We start from the raw sequence: 12,094 nt of genomic DNA on the forward strand, positions 1-12,094 counted from the left end.
CAGAAGCTGTTTCTTGGAGAAAAATCAAAATGATTGATAAACATCTACCTAAAATAATGACAAAAAAGAAAGTTTACAATTTAATAGTATCATTAGATGAAATGGAAAACCTCCCAAGAAGAGCAACTATATATTCAAGAGAAATATATAGACCTTTATCTATTAAAGAGATCAAATTTGTACTTAAAAAGCATCTCACAATGAAAATAAGATCAAAGAAGATCGAAATAAGTGTAATGAAATTTCATGTTCATGGAAATGAAGACTTAGTGTTGTCAAGATGTCAGTTCTTCCCTACTTGATCTACAGAATGAACTCAATCCCAATCAAAATCCCAGCAAGTTATTTTGTGGCTATCAACAAACTGATTCTAATGTTTATATGGAGAGTCAAAAGACCCAGAATAGCCAACACAATATTGAAGGGGAAGAACAAAATTGGAAGACTGACATGGCACTACCCAACTTCAAGGCTTACCCACATCGAGCTCTGCACTGAGCATAGAGCCTGCTTAAGAGTCTCCCTTTCTCCTGCTGCTCCTCTCCCATTCATATGAGCTCACACATTCTCTCTTTCTCTCTCTCTCAAAACAAACAAAAAAAAATTAATAACTTCTATTCAAAAGACACTGTTAGGAGAATAAGGCTAGGAGAAAGTATTTGCAAATCATATAACTGATAATGGACTTGTATACAGAAATAAAGAATTTTTAAAACTCTGACAAGAAAATACAGTACCCAATAAGAAAATACAGTACCCAATAAATTTGGCAAAAGATGTGGACACTTCACTAAAAAAGATATGTAAATGGAAAATAAGCAAATGAAAATATGCTAAACATCATTAGACATTAGGAAAATATACATTAAAATCACAATGATACCACCACTACAAACCAATTAGAATATTAAAGACTAACCATACCAAGTGTTGCCAAGAATGTGGTGGGACTAGAAATCACACACACTGTTGATTACAATGTGAAATGATCAATCACTTTGAAAACCAGTCTGGCAGTTTCTTAAAAAGTTAAACACATACCTAGCATAATATTCACCCATTTCACTCTTAGGTATTTACCCAAAACAAAAAAAAAATCATATAACAATATAAAGATTTGTACATAAATGTTCATAGTGTGTTATTTAGGACAGCAAAAAATTAGTAACAACTCAAAGACCAAGACATGAATGGAATTTTAACTGTCACCACAAATTATAATGTGGATGAATTTCAAAATTACCTTGGTAAAAGAAGAAAAAAAAAAGAGTACATACAATAAGATTCCATTTACATAAAACTACAGAATATACAATCTAATATATAGTGACAGAGGACAAAGAGGTAGTCACTTGGTGATGTGAAGAAAGGGGCCAGAAGTGAGAGGGGGATTACAAAGAGGCATGGGCAAATGCCTGGAGATGATGGGTACATTTACTATCCTGACTGTTGTGATGTTTGACAATGCGTAAGTAAATTCAGACTTATCAAATTATACATTTTAAGTAGGTGCTGTATATTGCATTATATTTTATGCAATTATATCTCAATAAACTCTTAAGAGAGATATTTCCCTCATCAATCTAAGAACATGTAATAGAAAAATTTTGAAAGAGCTTTCTTTCTTGATTACCTTCACCAAAAGTTAACAGCCCACAATTCTCTCCAAGTCATCCATCCTTTATCAAATTTCCTGAAACAAGTTGCAGTAAAACATTTAAAATGTTAAAATAAGGTTGAAGGTCCTGTGACTCATGATAATGGATATAATTCTCATGAAATCTTTCCAATACTGAATAATATGAATTAAACTGCTTCTCCATCTGAAATGATGTAACAGTTTCCAAAATATTCTTTAGTCTTTGATCATGTTGTCTCTCCGGCCTGGAATTCTTGCACGACTGCTTCTGCTCCATCTAAATGCCAATCAGTCCTTCATAACATACCGCATCGCCTCTATTAAAGTGCTCCTTGATGAATATAATCTTTATTTCAGGAGTGGGCAAACTACAGTCCTGCACGCTGCCTGTTTCTCTAAACAAAAGTTCTACTGAAATACAGCCATACCTATCTATTTAGGTGCCGTCTAGGTTTGTGAGTGATGCCATGGCAGAGTTGGGTAATTATGACAAAGTCGGTATGGTACAAAAAACCACATATGTACTATCTGGCCCTTTATAGATAAAGTTTTCCAATCTCAAAAAAATATTAAAAGGACAATTATAACTTTTAACCCCCATACTTCATATCTTAAGCATCGTTCATTATATTATTCATCTTTTCAACTTACATTTTATAATCCTTAAGGGCAAAGGCTCAACTTTATAAGCACTACACAGTGCTTTGTACTTATTCAGTACTTGATAAACATCTGTTAAATCAGATTAAAAACAATTTACGAGTGCAAAAGAGTTCAATTAATAGCAAATACTAATTAGGACGAGCTCTATAATTGTGGAATAATAAAAGTACACTGCTTTCATCAAGTTAGACTATGATACTGCAATAACCTTTGGGAAGTTAGTGCTAGAGCAGGCTTTAGAGGTCATCAGATCCAATCTACTCCTTTGTAGATAAAACATTGAGGGTCAGAGAGTTTAAATGATTAACCAATGATAAAATAAACGGTTAGTGTTAGAACGAATACTTAAAGTCATGCATGCTAGAGATAAAAGAACCAGATCCTTCAATGGACAAGCTTCAAGACATATGCAAATCCCACAAATTTTATAACATGCAAAACTATGTATATGTACATGTAAACATGCTCTGGGGAGGAGCTTTATATTCTCATCAGAGTTAAAAAGGAGTTCATAATCCCAAATGATTAAGGAAAAACAAAACTGGGGAAAAGATACTTTTGGAGAATCACTGATTGTACCATCTTGTAAGCAGCAAAGCCATGACTAGCCCACAGGTCTAATTATCATCTCTATGTTTGTCATTCCATCCAAGAGAGCAGCATAAGTACATATTACAACAATGTAAAGAACCACTGTGAATAGCTCTTCAGGCAATCCAGGTATCCCTCTTTATTTTCCCCTAAGGATCCTTTAGTGTATAAGTATTTTTGCAGTACTAGTCAAACCAATCAAACCAAGATTATGGCGGGGGGGCAGGGGGGGAGGATAGTTAATGTTGGGGGAAATATGTATATTTCCTATTTTAAGTAATATTCCAAGGAGGTTACGTAGTATGGGTAAAGAAAAATAATCAGATGTCAAATATTTTATTACTGATACTTCCCATTCTATTTTCTAGCTCTTTATCCACAGACACACAAAAAATTCTTCCAATAAAATGATACAATGAGACTGAGTAGAAAGTACAAGTACATAGTCTTACAAACTCAAACTTGCCTGTGCACACGAGCAGCAAGCCAACGTCTAAGTCATAGGTTCTGAAGCAAAGAAAGCATTATTATCAGATGGGCAACCCAACCCGAAGAAGAGGACTGTTCCCAAAGTTATGTTGCCCAGTTGAGTCTAGGGATAGCTTATATATGTTTGGGGAATGAAGTGAATATATGAAAGGCAGGTGATGGGTCTCTTGAAACCTTGGTAGAGGGTGGGGGAGAGTTTGAACCAATCTGGAGGTACACATTCTTCTGGATAATAATATACCATTTGGGACCTGGTATGATCAGATATGTCAGATAATTTCAAGACAAATGTTACCATCCAGTCACCATGAGGTTTCTATAATCAGTAAGTAAACAGGGAGTAGGGGTGAAAAAGGCAAAGTTAATGATTGATCATGCATGAGGTAAAAGGTGCATAAAAGAGGGATGCCTGGGTAGCTTAGTTGGTTGGGCATCTGACACTTGATTTCAGCTCAGGTCATGATCTCATGGCTCATGGGTTCAAGCCCCGTATCAGGGTCTGGGCTGACAGTGAGGAGCCTGCTTGGAATTCTCTCTCTCTCTCTCTCTCTCTCTCTCTCTCATTGCCCTTCTCCTACTTGCCCTCTCTCTCAAAATAAATAAATAAACTTAAAAAAATAAAAGAAAGAAAAAAGGTGCATAAACATAATTAAGTAGGGAACAAAACATAATGTGGAGCTATGTTAATAATATAACTAATAAAACTATAGTGTTGCTTATTCTTGCAAGCATCCCCACTCAAATACTCTGTATGAATTAAAGCTTCAATAGAGAATAATGGGTGACTCTTCCATGTAGTCTAAATTCTAATGTGCACTGTCTCTAAACAGTAGCATTACCATTGCCAAACATCAGACCACACATAAAATGGAACATGAAAACCCGTGAAAAACATGGTACAAGGAAAGGAAGGAAGGAAGGAAGGAAGGAAGGAAGGAAGAAAAGGAGGGGCACCTGGATGGCTCAGTCAGTTAAGGGACCAACTTCAGCTTCATGATCTCAAGATTCGTGAGTTCAAGTCCCACATCCCACATCGCACATTGGGCTCTCGGCGATAAGCCCAGAATTGGCTTCAGATCCTCTGTCTCCCTCTCTCTCTGCCCCTTCCTCGCTCATTCTCTCATGTTCTCTCTCTTTCTCTCTCTCTCTCCCTCCCCCAAAAATAAATAAAACATTTGAAGGAAAGGAAAAGGAAAAGGAAAAGGAAAGGAAAAAGGGGCACTGGGTGGCTCAGTAGGTTAAGCGCCCAACTCTTGATTTCAGCTCAGTTCATGATCTCACAGTTCCTGAGATGGAGCCCTGTGTAGGGCTCTGTGCTGACAGTGGGTAGCCTGCTTGGGATTCTCTCTCTCTCTCTCTCTCTCTCTCTCTCTCTCTCTCTCTGCCCCTCCCCTGATCTCTGGCACCTGCACGTGCATGTTGTCTCAAAAAAAGAAAAAGAAAAAAGAAAAAAAGAAAACACTTAATTGAAAGTCTAGTGAAAGGAAATTACTAGAATAAGAATTGGTTAAGAAGGTTAAAAACAGTAAAAACAAAAAATTTCATTTGAAGTACTCAAAAAGGCATAAAATACTTAGGACTATTTTCAGTAAGAAAGATCATAGAAACTTTACAGAGAAAACACTAAAATCTTATTAGAGAATATAAAGACATTCCAAAAATGAAAAGTTATTTAATGCTTTGAATAAGAATTCCTAATATTAAAAATATTGCCTCTCAATGTTACTACGTATATTTAATAAAATCCAAATTAGAATCCCAATTTTGTCCTTCAGTGGATAAGATTTTCCTAAATTTATATTGAAGAGTAGATGCCCAAAATTTGCAGAAAAAAAAATGCTAGAAGGTACATGTACATATGAGAATTTGCCAAAAAAGCCTCTATTATCAAAACATGGGATTAACATAAAAACAAAGAGTAGAAGATAATATGATTATCAGATAGATAATCTCACAAATAATAATAGGCCAGTAAGGAGAAAAGAGTGCATAGCTTAATAAATGGTACTGGCAAAATTAAATATATATACCTGGAAGAAACTAAAATTAGTTGATTATTTTACAACATATCTTTAAAAATTTAGGATTAAAGACTTAAATATAAAATAATAAAACAACAAAAATCCGGTTAAAAATATAGCATATTATATGCATAATGTAGTTTTAGAAGACTTTCATGATCATAATAGAATATATTATAAAATTATAAAATATATTTGACTACACAAAGCTTTAAAACTTTCACATGGCAAAAGATGTTTTGAACAAAATCAACAAACCATGTATTTGAAAATAGCATTAAAGAGGGCAATTAAACTCTATGGTATAAAATAGTCCTTAAAACTTGGTAAGGTTGATATAAACAACCCAATGGAAAAGTGGATAATCAAGTGGCAATTTCCATAAACAGAAGCTCAAACTCAGAGATTTGTAAATTAAGGTAACAATGAGCTATCAGTTCCTATTTATCAATCAGATTGGCAAATACTTAAAAGACAGATTACAGACATTATTGGCTATTATTAGAGAATAAATATATTCTCATACATTGCTGGGATAAGAGGTATAAAAGATCATATTTAAGACAAAAACTGGTATTTCTGTTTTTAAAAAAAGAATCTATAGTAAAAATATATGTATTAGTAACTACCCATGAATATTCCCACTGCATATCTTCTCCACTGATATGTAATACACATTTGTTAACATATTTTAATAAGGCTACAGATGAGTACTATATTTTTTGTGCAATTAGAGGGAAAAGTGATAGCCCAAATTACATCTGATTTCTAAAACTGACTAATTTTTTACCACAGTTTGAACAAGTGATATTATAAACATTATTTTTTCTGTATATACTATGGAGAGTTTAAATAGCAATCTGATTAGACTCTAGGTATTTGTGTAACTGCACAGTACATAAAATAGTACTGTTTTTCTAATGCTTAAATTCTCAGAAACATTGTTAGAGACTGTCACTAGGGGGAGGTCTTGTTTTCCAGAGTCTAAATTTAAATTACCATAAATCTTACAATTGCAGCACATGTCTATATATAAAAATATATCAGAAAACATAATGCAAAACACGAGACAATATTTCTCCTTTTAAATAAGTCATAAGCTTGTGAAAACACAACCGATCAATATTTGTAAAACATAATGTTAAAGGCAATTTAAAATTTTGCATCATAAATACATCACAAAATTTCCACCTGTAAAATGGAAAATAATAAATCATATTTTACTTTAAACAATCATTAATTGAAGTAAATGGGCATTTTTCTTTTCAGCTAAATGTAGTAACCACTGTTCATTAAACTCTTCCTACATAGATTATAGCTAATGACTTTTCTTCATTAATCTATGAAAACCCATTTCTTTTTTATCACCTTCACACTACAATTGTTCCTTATCAATTCCCATAGAGATACTCATGAGTAACAGTGAAAGAATAATACTTGTATACCTCCTCAGAACAACTATTCACCTATTCTATGACGTTTATAACCCAAGAATGTTAACTCTCTTCAGCTCACTGACTTTCCAGTTATAATCCTTCCCCAGAGGAAATCTATGTGGGGATAATTTTTGCTCTAGGGCCTGTGCAGATTGGTTCCTGATAATAAGAACTGAACAGCTAAACTACAGCATGCAAATTTTTGCTCTGGAAGCATGTTTTTTAATGCTGTAACTGTTATTATTTCAAAAACAAATTAAACAAGGGAGTTCTGTAGAAAGCCAATTAACCAATTTAAGCAGCAACTTAATGCAAATCACTGCCCCTTACTTACACCCAATATGGTGTTTTATGATTCTAAGATGTCAATCTCTGAGTGTACGTCTATAGCAAGTGACTGTTTAAAAGTGACTCAAGGTGCCTATACAAGCATTCCAATGGGATGCATTTGTTAAGTATGAGTTTTGATTTATTTTCACTTCCTACCTCTGCCATGTGGTTTTATTTCTTCAATTTTCTATTATAAATAAAACTGGAAAAGTGTGTGGGAAGAGCACAGGATCAGAATGAGATTCTAACCCAAGCTCTATATGGAAAAACTATATTTGGTCCAAACACCAGATATATGACAGAATGGCCATAAGGAAGACTATTTAATGAATTCAAGACTTTGTGCACATTTTGAAAAAAAAAAGTTGCATGCAAGTAATTTTGCTCTATCATCTTCATAGAACTTTAGTCCTGATTATAAGCCATTAGGGGTCAATTTCAACAGGAAGTATTTGATTTTTTTAAAAATGTTTCTTCATTTTTTGAGAGTGGAGAGGACAGAGTATGAGGGTGGAGGAGCAGAGAGAGAGGGAGGCACAGAATCTGAAGCAGACTCCAGGCTCCAAGCTGTCAGCACAGAGCCTGATGTAGGGCCTGAACTCATGAACGGTGAGATCATGACCTGAGCCAAAGTCGGCCACTTAACCAACTGAGCCACCTAGGTGCCCCTTAACAGGAAGTATTTAGACAGACCTACCACAAAGGGACATCTGGTTCCCTGAGGCTTTCATTCCTCCCCTAGACTAGTACTTCAATGCCTCCTCAGTAATTCCCATTTAAAAATATTTAAGTTAGTTAAAGAAAAGTTCAATTGGGTATAGTTCATGAAATCACTTTAGTCAATACAAGTAATGGTTTATATCAATAAATCCATTTCTAAGCATTATTTTTAAATATATTTTTATTAAATACATATTTTAAATATATTATTATACATACTTAATTATTATTAAAAACTAACCTCTGTATTTCTCTAACATACAATATGTGTAGTTTATGTCAAAGTTTACATGGCACACAAACATGTTTTAAGAAATCATACTCATTTTTGAGCATTTATATACCTAGGAACATTTTTTTTCATGTAAAATGGACCATGTGAATAAACTTTGAGAAAAATTAGGATATTATAATGTAACATTAGAGATCAAATTAACTATAAGACAGAAATAAAACTAAAGGAAAGAGAGGAAGACTAAAAATTGGAAGAACAAGATACCACAAGACAAATAAAAAGTATTACATGAAAATAGGAAAAACACATAACTGATCTCTATAAAGTTCTTGGGTATTGTGCTCATCTTCTGCATGCACTTCATTCTATCAGTAATAATTGTGTCAAAAAGACTCTCTCTTTTAGCCTTTGAATAACCACTAACAAATCACAAGGACAGATATTTAGTAAAATCTGCTTATATCTTAACAAACTTGTATAGGGTCTTTGACAAGAAATAATGTTCTCATAAGGATTTGATTATTTCAGTAAGTATTATATCTGGAAAGAACAGTAACATTTTAATTGTATTTAAAGTGTAAACTTTGAATAAATAAATTGCATTATTATTTTGGTGTTAATTTGTAAGATCTGCCAACACAGTGTATGTTTTCCCTTGAGAACTAGAGATAGCTATTCTCTGGAATGGCATCTACCTCTGATGTCTCTTAACCACTGTTTCCTCTGCCCATCTCCTTGAATAAATTCCTCAATGACAGAGTCTCATTTTTTGTCTTAATATCCCTGCACCTAGCATAAAGTCTTATAACTTCTAGGGATTCATGAACTCTGTTTTTTGTATAAACAGATGAATGGCTGGGTTGATGGGACTCGCCTTACAAAAGAAAGAGAAGAAAGGAGGTAAAGCAATGTTCTGTCCCTAGACTGTGAATTCCTTGAGAAAGAGCTCTTTGTTATTTATGTTTATTATTTTAGCAGTTAGTATGGTATCTGGCACATATTAAATCTTCAAATAATGTTTGCAGAATGCAGAATGAATAAGCGCCTGATTTATGCTGGAATTTCACTGAGTATGTGATTCTTACAACAGTTTGTATTATTAATTAGAAATTTAGTCAATCCTTTCATAAATTACTCTTTTGGGGAGTGCCTGAGTGGCTCAGTCAGTTGGGCAGCCAACTACAGCTCAGGTCATGATCTCATGGTCTGTGAGTTCGAGCCCCGCGTCAGGCTCTGTCCTGAGCGCTCAGAGCCTAGAGCCTGCTTCCGATTCTGTGTCTCCCTCTCTCTCTGTCCCTTCCCTGCTTGCTCTCTCTCTCGCTCTCTCTCTCAAAAATAATAAACAATAAAAAAATTTACTCTTTTTGGTTCTAACTTTAGTCCCTGTAACTACCTTTTTTATGAGCCTAAAAGAAACTAATTTCACAAATTACATAGAGTATTATATTTATTATTTTTATGATCATCCCTTATATATCTTACTCAAGAATTTAATATTTCCTGTAAAATGTATTTTATATATGCTGCAACATCAATATTATCCACTTTGTTTTCTAATAGTACATTTTTCCCTTTTAATGATTTTATGTAAAAAAATTTTTAATCAAACCAGTCCATGTTTTCCTTAATGTCATGTTTCTTTGCTTTTAGACACTGAAATTCCTTTCCCTTCTGATATTTAATATTCAATTTTACTTTTTCTAATTCACCAGTGGCTTCCTTTTTTTTTTAAATTTTACTACTATTCCAGGTAGAATTTATTATGCCATGACCTGTTAGGTGAGAATCTAATCATTTTCCTAATCCCTATGAAAAAGTCCAAACACCATGTATTACATATGATTTCTCTTCTCACAAATTTGAGCTCTTTGATCATATATTTATACATATAAGCAATTCTTATTCTAAGGCCAATGTCTGTATCAGACTGTGGTAAGCAACAGAGTGTAACTCATACCTATGTAACATCCTGTGTGTGCTACACCCAATACAATGGAATAAACTGCTAGGCACTTAAATAAACGCTTTCTATTAACAAAATTCTCAGGTATTTGACCTGCTCTGAGATCTAAATATGATAATGAAAATGCATATGTCATTCTCCCATAGTATACTAGAAGACCCTTTAAAGCAAAACACCTGTCTCCCTCATTTTCAGATCCCACATTCTTAGGATAGTGCCCAACAAAGAGACTCAACAAGCATTTGCTGAAGTGAGCCCAGTTATGGCAAGACTGAAAAACAGTCCCATAAGAAAGATGATTTAAATGCAAAAGATGGGAGATTTTTTTCAAGTAACTGGAAGAAGTTAAGCAGTGGCAGAATTTTACAAGAAACACAAAACCACAAAATACAGATTTCATCAAACTCACTATTCACACCAATAACTATGTAAAAATTATTGATTTTCAAATAACTCCCCTTTATAATATAGGTTAGATTAGGTTGGTTCATACTTTCAGTGATGACAAAAATCACTCTGGCAAAATACACTTTTAATTCTCGTTTTTTATTAACTAGTACATAATAATTCTTCAATCAAAAATCTCATTTCTAATACGACTTGAGAATGTTCCATTTATAAATGGAAACTTGTGACCCTAATTTTCAAAGTCTGAAGGCTCATGACTACATTCAGTGTTTTTAAAGGAATCTTAATTTCAACTTTGTTAATTAAAATTTGTGAATCAATGGCCTGAGGAAATTTTCACTAGGAATATGTTAAATTCAATAAGGCATTATTTAGACAACATATGTAATTTCCTTTAAGCTAAGTTGTGAAAGGATGAGATACTATTTTATACTGGCCTCAAAATGTGAATTTATCAGAAAAACATTCTCCAAAAAACATCTAATTAAATAGTGAATTCCAAAACAAATGGATATATTTTGTCTTCCTTAGTCCAACATTGTTATTATTATCACATCCCTCCTCTCCACCCCACCCTACCCCAGAAAAACTTCTGCCAACTTTTATATATTCTCATGAGGTAAGGCTACTCTTAATTATGAACTTAATGTATCATGACTCTTAAATATGTCTAGGCACATTTTTGTCTTTTCAGTAAAAACAACAGGTTAGCAAGTAAACAGAGTAATCAGAAAAGGGAAAAGATCCAAGATCCAAGTCTCCCAACTTTGAAAGAGAATTCCATTGACATAGAAAATAAGGAAAGTTCACAGGAAGGAACCAAGTTTCATTAAGATTAGGGGACTCCTGTTATTAGCCAGAGTAGGAGGAAACATGAGGAGGCTGACACTCTGAAAAGTGAGTACAGAGATGAATGCTCCCCCATAGATGTGACTTAGTTAAGCAGAAAGTGGTATTTTCTTGAAGCAGATCATATCAGAATGCAAGAGAGGCTTTCAAAACTTAACAGTCCTATTGCTTCTAGGCATTCTGGCTGAGATCAGATGTAGTGGCAATCCTCAACCACTAACCAGTCTACTAATTCAAGCTGGCAGGTGTGGCAGGGTGGGGGTGAACAGTAGGAGATCACTAACATTCACCGAGATAAGTATTATTAGCCCCATTCTGCATATTTGGAAATTTAGGTTTGACGTTCATAAGAAAGAAAAGAAAATCACATGGCTAACTGGAGGGGGTATCAGGGTTTGAACACAAATTTCTCTGATTCCAAAGATTATGTATGCTCTTTCCACTTTACCACATTCACAGGATTGTGTCAGAAGAAATCTTTAAAGTCCTAGGTAGAAAATTACAGGACATTGAAACTGAGGTGTTTTCATTTCTCCTACCCATGTAAAGTAGCGATATTGGAAAATAACCACAACTATGGAAAAGGAATAGCTTGTTGTATAGATGGCTCTATAAGGGCAACATCTGGTTCTGAACAGTACTTGGATTCACTGCACTGTGAGATGCAACTCATGTCTAGTGGAATAGACTGAAAATACATGGTTGGCAAAAACAATAATTCTGTCCTCAAGTTTAATGAAATGATGAATA

At 34.0% G+C, this 12,094-nt stretch overlaps 1 protein-coding gene across 5 annotated transcripts in view; it reads right to left on the reverse strand.

The window, feature by feature from the left end:
• Window positions 1-12,094, reverse strand: part of NAALADL2 (N-acetylated alpha-linked acidic dipeptidase like 2) — a 1,341,335-nt gene that overhangs the window by 1,302,958 nt on the left and 26,283 nt on the right. The window contains exon 3 of one of the 5 annotated variants that reach the window (XM_078432149.1): window positions 1,634-1,693. The exons of the other annotated variants lie outside the window; for them this stretch is intronic. The gene's annotated coding sequence lies outside the window, so the exon portion shown is untranslated. The remainder of the gene's footprint in view (window positions 1-1,633; window positions 1,694-12,094) is intronic. 5 annotated transcript variants of the gene reach the window in all.

The sequence above is a fragment of the Panthera onca genome, chromosome C2 (genome assembly GCF_046562875.1).
Source record: "Panthera onca isolate mPanOnc1 chromosome C2, mPanOnc1 haplotype 2, whole genome shotgun sequence".
In the NCBI taxonomy this organism is placed as follows: domain Eukaryota; kingdom Metazoa; phylum Chordata; class Mammalia; order Carnivora; family Felidae; genus Panthera; species Panthera onca.